This window comes from Cetorhinus maximus, chromosome 8 (genome assembly GCF_964194155.1).
Source record: "Cetorhinus maximus chromosome 8, sCetMax3.hap1.1, whole genome shotgun sequence".
In the NCBI taxonomy this organism is placed as follows: domain Eukaryota; kingdom Metazoa; phylum Chordata; class Chondrichthyes; order Lamniformes; family Cetorhinidae; genus Cetorhinus; species Cetorhinus maximus.
This window is the reverse complement of record NC_135886.1, coordinates 38,876,094-38,881,684: the sequence shown is the minus strand read 5'-3', so window position 1 is coordinate 38,881,684 and position 5,591 is coordinate 38,876,094.

Sequence of the window (5,591 nt, the reverse complement as noted above, 5' to 3'; positions counted from 1 at the left end):
AACGTGCTCCTCCATCGGTTCCACTTGTCTGAGACGAGTCACTGAGCCGCCGGCGCAATGGGAGGGACGTGGGCGCCGCGGGAGAGTGTGTCTGTGTGTGTCTGTGTTTGCGTTTCGAAGTTGTACAATCGGTTAAAGTTCCACAGCTGCAAGAGGTTTAACTTCTTCAGCTGCACAAAGAAGCGTAGGGAGAAATAAAGCGTCTGTCAGCAAACCGAATTCAGCCCCACAGTGTGCATGGTGCACAGCGTTATCGAGCCTTATTAGAGGAGTCTATTAAATATGACTGGAAGGATACGAGAGGGTTGAAATGAACACTGGAGGATTCTAAATTTACTCCAAGAACGAGAACTGAAACCAAACTATTTGTAAAATTGTTGTTATTTGTTTCATTAATTTGGTTCCTGTTACTGTTTTCACAACACAACTCTTCGAATTTTAATTTTTGGCATCGTTCAGCGCCATGAATTGAAAACGGGGCTAATTCGAAGAAAGTGGTCGTTTAATCGGCTCTGGCATTACGCTAAGTGTAGAAATGTGTGTAGAAATGACAGTATCTTTCTCAGAAAAGTGCTTACGTATTAATGAAACCAAGAGGGTTCTTTGTGTGGGGCTAGGAACGAACACATTTTGTGCTGTTTTGAATCTCTCGAGGCAGAGCCTTCAAATCCCCCCCCCCCCCACCTTGTCACTCTTTTGAAAACCCTGTTCAAGGCATCAAGTCCATCTGGATAGTTATTTTAAACCCTGTCTTAAAAGGTGATGCCATGTTCCAGGTGATAATGTTAGTGATTTTTGTTAGGAAAGAAAGTGGCTAACTGGATTGCTCTTGGAAGCAGCCAGCACAGACTCCATTGGTCGAATGTCTCATATTCTATGATGCTAAGAAAGTCAGTGGTTTGAAGGAAATGTTGAGCCCTGTCGTTTAATACACAGATCTTCTGATAAGACCTTGAACTCAAAAAATAATCTTCTCTGAAAGGAAATACATTGAAATATGAATGCGTAGACGTGAAATGGAGACCAAATATGATGCACCTGGGGGAGATGGCGGCATAGTGGTAACCTCACTCAACTAGTAATCCCTGGACACTGGCTAATGCCCTGGGGATACAGGTTCAAATCCACCATGACAGCTGGTGGAATTTGAACTCAATTAATAAAGTCTGGAATTGAACATTAGGCTTAGTAATGGTGACCATGAAACTATCGTTGATTGTTGTAAAAGCCCATCTGGTTCACTCATGTCTTTTAGGGAAGGAAATCTGCCATTTTACCCAGTCTGGCCTACATGTGACTGCATACCTACAGCTCTTAACTCCCTCTGAAATGACCGAGCAAGTGCTCAGTTCAAGGGCAATTAGAGATGGGCAACAAATGCTGGCCTTGCCAGCGATGCTTACAATCCATGAAAGAATAAATAAAAAAACAAACCTGACTAATCTCCAAATCTGACTCAATTTTGAAGGGGGAAAAATCAGGATACCTTTTGGATTTATCAAGTAAGAGACCGGTGGGTGGGAATTAAAGGCAATTCTTTCAGGGGGTTCCAGGAGATGAAGCTATTGGAATATAGAAGTAATGTAAATGAAGTAGCACCAAAATCTGATATTATTCAGTCAAGTGGGTGCATGGAAAGACAATCCAAGTGGAAACTGAGAATTTGTCACTCTGGGTGAAAGAAATTGGCTTAATATGTTAACTTAAATTTCAACTGATAGCTCAGGAAAGGTGATTGTTTGACAATACCACCATACCGTCATGAGTCAACCCCTATATTATAGTGGTGCTCGCTAAACCCATGGGATAACAAATAGAATTAGTTCATAAAGACAGCCCAAGGAATAACAAAATCTTGAATTATCAAAATTGTCAAGCTGCTTTATTGAAAAACAAAGAAAACTATGGAACACTTTCAGTCATGGTACCTGGAAATCCTAGGTGATTGAAGATTGAGCTATCAATAAATTCCTATAGGAAACTTCCTATAGGAATTCTCCCTTTAATGGCAGAATGTGATAAGGAAATTAATAGTAAATAAACCAGACCAGTCATTATAGCAGAATGTGTGCATTTTACAGGGAGTTAATCAATCCGGAAAATTCATCAACTGGCCAAAGACGTTAGAGTTATGGATGAGTAATCAATCGGGCTCTCTAGCTTTCTCTCCTGATTAACAATTCAAGACAGCTAAGTGTGTGTTTTGCATAGGCTCAAGTGCATCATTCAAGCCACTTAGACATGAAGCTAAGCCAAAGAATAAAAGGTAGTAGTGCTTTGGAACAATTTCTCACTGATCAAAGCTCAGAGATCTTTTCTATGTAACAATCAGCTGTAAGTATGCAGGTTGCACATCCATTAGACATACTGACTTTTCGAGCAACCCAGTTTGTCACCACAGAGTAAACTACCTTAAAATACCTACCTTGACATACTGAGGTGTTTACTCAAGTTTTACTAATTTTGCCTGGACTTACAGGGATTGGATTTACTGAGTGCTACTATTCCAAATAAAATCTGGTATTAATTAATCCTTTTGTTTGTGGGAAATTGGATCTATTATCTAAAGATAATCAAACAGGCTAATGGAATGTTGGCCTTTCTATTTGGAGGAATAGGATACAAAGGGGTAGAAGCCATACTTCAGCTATACAAAGCACTATAGTCAGACCACTCCTGGAGTATTGTGAGCAATTCTAAGCACCACATCTTGGGAAAGACATAATTTGGCTTTGGAGAGGATGCAGTGTAGATTTATTAGAAGGGTGCCTAGGCTCCAAATGTTTGATTATGAGGGAGATTACAAAACTCTAGAATTTATAAGGTTAGAGGGTGATTTGATTGAAGTTTTAAAGATGTTAAAGGGAACAGATAGGGTAGATTAGTAGAAACTATTCCAACAAGTTCTGGAATCTAGAACTAGGAGGCATAGTAACAAAAAACTTATGGCCAGACTTTTCAAGAGAAAAATTACGAAACAACTTCTTCATGCAAAGGGTGGTGGAAGTTTGAACTTTCTCCCATATATGGTAATTAAAGCCAGCTAAGTTGCTAATTTTAAAACAGGGTTTGATAGATATTTGTTAGCCAAGGGATGGATGGAGGACAAAGGCAAGTATATGGAATTAGATTGCAGATCAAGCATAATATCATCAAATAAGCAAACAGGCTCGAGGGGGTAAATGGCCTCCTGATCCTATTTTCCTGGAACTTGTATTGGAAACCAAGAATGTCCCCCATAAATAACTTTAATTTTGTGTGGTTTGATTTTCACTCCCAAAAAACATTTCTGGATCTTGGCGAGCGTGCAACATCACAAAATCTGGAAACCCATCTGGTTTTTTTTTGGTCTTTCTGTTCATTACTTTCATATCCTGTCTAAAACAATGGATTTTGCACTAGTTATTTATTATCCTTACACTTGCCCACAGGCTTTCTCTGGGCTTTTCCACTGGAACTTGAAATTAGTGAGCCTTAAGAGCAAAATACCATCTAGAGGGGATGTGAGATCTGTGTAAACGGGCCAAGCAACAGTGTGTCACCTTGATCAATCTTAGCAAGGCACACAGGGATAAATTCATTGCCTGCTGAATATGGGCTGGGAGACCATAAGACCATAAGATATAGGAGCAGAAATTAGGCCATTTGGCTCATCGAGTCTGCTCTGCCATTCAATCATGGCTGATAATTTTCTCAACCCCATTCTCCTGCCTTCTCCCTGTAACCTTTGATCCCCTTACCAATCAAGAACCCATCTATTTCAGTCTTAAATACACTCAATGACCTGGCCTCCACAGGCCTCTGTGGCAATGAATTTGGGAGGTGGAGTTGCTGCTTAACGGGGTGGGATGGCGTGGGGTGAGAGCCCGTTGCCTTTCCGATTTCCCCCAATTAATTCCAGGACAGGGAAGGTTGAGGTTGACCTTCCGGCCCCTAGGCCTATTGAGGCCATTAAATGGCCAATTAATGGCCACTTAAAGGTTTCATCTTGCCACCACTGGTGGCCATGCCATGTGGACAGGCTGCCAGGTATGGCAGCCTGCCTTTGGGCTGGGGTATCCTCCTGTTTGGGCACCTAGTGTCTAACAGATGGCCCCACTGTTGGCAAAAGCCACCCCCATGGGAAGCCCCTCCCCCCCACAACAATCTTCAAACTGACACTTCTGCCCTGGCTGGCCCCTATGAGGTAGCCCCAGCTACCCAGGTTTCAGGGCCTCCAACACTGTTTCTCCTCTCTGACCTCCTACAGTATCAGCAGTGCCCACTGTTCCTAGTGACACTGCTGCTGCTGAACAGCTTCCACCCTCTGATTGCCTGGCAGCCATTGGAGGTGGGACATCCGTCCTGAAACCTCTGGGAGCCATGATGGCAGACAGGTAAGTGCCTGATTGGGTTTAAGTCACTTTGGGTCTCCCAGGACTAGCTGCAGTGAAGTTGCCACTGATTCTCTAGCTTGTGTACAGGCCATCGAGTCTAAGTCCAAAGGTGCAGGTCAGCTTACTTCATTTAATGTTAAATCATACAGAAAGCAAAACAAAAGGAGACAAGGAAAGATGGGATTAAGAGAGAGACATAAACAAGATAGAGGGCAGAATTTTCTGTGCCGATTGGCATCGGGTATCATGGCGGGCGTGAGTGAACAATATTGCGGGAAGTTGTGAAACCAGTTTGCAATCGTCCGCTCCACCCATCAATGACGGGCCTCATTTCCTGTCGCCGCATGTCAGGAACTTCATTTTAATACATCTGCATATCATTATAAGCCCTGCTCACCAGAATCATCCCCCCCACCCCCTCTCCCCGTGCTGGATCATGTGATTGCACACTGGTGTGTTTCACAACAGCATTTATAAGGCGTGAGCCTGATGAGCTACACTTTGAGGGGAAATTGGAGGTGGGTGCACAGTAATGTTGTGCAACGCTTGTGAAGGTCGCCTATTGGACCCCAGGATTGAGGTACCGCACATTCAGGCGAGGGCACAAGCAAGTATCATTTACCTGGCTGGCTGACAGTGTAGTGCCGGGGCAAGTGCTGCACTGCGGTTGAAGTGTGTTGGTGGGGGGCTGGGGGGGCAAAGGCTGCACTGTGGTTGAGGGAAGTTGTGGAGATAAGCATTGCAATTGCTGACAGTGCACAAGCACACGTGAGGGTGGTGGCGAGGGAAGCAGCCACGCACTAGGGAAGCCTTGTATAAAATGACCATCCCTCCACAGCTGAAACAGTTCAGACACAGCCGCATTGACATGTTTGGAGTTGGGCCTCTAGTTTATCCACCCACTCAAGAAACGCAGAGGCCTGAAAGTGCCACCAAATGCTCCAGAGCTTTTCACCCCTCGGACACAGACTTCAAACTAATGAACATTTTAGTGGACTGCAGAACAATTGGACAACTGGGCACGTTGTACAATCATCTTGTGAAAGGTGGCCATGGCACTGTCACTGGTGGAGGTGCTCACAGCCCCTTGCAATGTCTTCATTCAGGTTTGGATCAGTTTCCCCCATGGTTCAAGCTAACAGTGCAGTGCGGGTTAGGAGAACGCCTGTGCCTGAGAGCACTGCATGCAGTCCAATGGGCAAAGCTGCCTCCAAT